Raw genomic sequence first — 933 nt, 5'->3', positions numbered from 1 at the left:
TTTTTGCAAATCAAAGTGCATGTCCCAGTACATCTGCCACAATAATGGTCTGTGGCCGCTAAACAAAAGCAGGAGGAGCACCACTTACCTGGTGGCACTCACGGTGCATCTTTGATTAGCGCCATGATGCACATGGGATGTAGCGACAGATCAGCTTATGGAAAGAACATCCAAAGAACAAGTCAGTCTGATTCTAGAAACCCAGTCCAGAGTTCGCATATCATCATCATGGGGGGTAATCTAGGAAACACGCAAATAATCTACTTAGGTAATCAGTCAAAAAAATATAGGACCATATACGTAGTCAGCAGGATTTGAACTTGCGCGGAAAAACCCCAATGGATTTCAAGTCCATCGCTATAACTACTCAGCCACAACTACTCAGACATTGACCTTTGATGTGATTCACATACCTTTTGTTATAGCACCATGATCAAGATCAGTGATTATCCCTCTGGAAAACATCTCAGAAAATAGAAACAAAATTACAGGTCCCAGTAAAATGTAAAACTCTGATTTAAAGTCATCATCAATGGGAATCATGTACAGTTTAAGACCTTTACCTCTTCATAAGGTGCATTTGGAGTGGGCCCATTCCAAAAACATACTGAAAATTACTCTGAAAATGCTGAAAACACTGAACAAATTCATTTCCATGTAAGGCTAGTTTCACATTAGCGTTTAAATCCGCAGCGTTTAAAACACATCCGCAAGTGGTGGAAAAAACGCATATAAACACGTACAAACGCGGCATTTTTTAGACACATGCGGTATCGCATGCGGTTAAAAAAACGCCGCGTTTGTACACGTTTATATGCGTTTTTTTGCTGCGTTTGCGTTTTTGGTGTGCATGATGAGAAATTTCACAAGAGAAAAATCAAGATAACCAGACACCACCAATGGGACTACAGAGGGCGTGTATTATGGAATCTC

General features: G+C 40.5%; 1 non-coding gene across 1 annotated transcript; it reads right to left on the bottom strand.

Annotated features, from left to right (window-relative positions):
- Nucleotides 1-299: 299 nt before the first annotated feature.
- TRNAS-UGA (transfer RNA serine (anticodon UGA)) lies at nucleotides 300-381 on the bottom strand. The gene has a single exon. It is a non-coding gene; the product is annotated as a tRNA-Ser (tRNA).
- Nucleotides 382-933: the final 552 nt, after the last annotated feature.

This window comes from Ranitomeya variabilis, chromosome 2 (assembly GCF_051348905.1).
Source record: "Ranitomeya variabilis isolate aRanVar5 chromosome 2, aRanVar5.hap1, whole genome shotgun sequence".
NCBI classification, from domain to species: domain Eukaryota; kingdom Metazoa; phylum Chordata; class Amphibia; order Anura; family Dendrobatidae; genus Ranitomeya; species Ranitomeya variabilis.
Note: the sequence above shows the minus strand (reverse complement) of the source record. Positions and strands in the feature narration are given on the sequence as shown.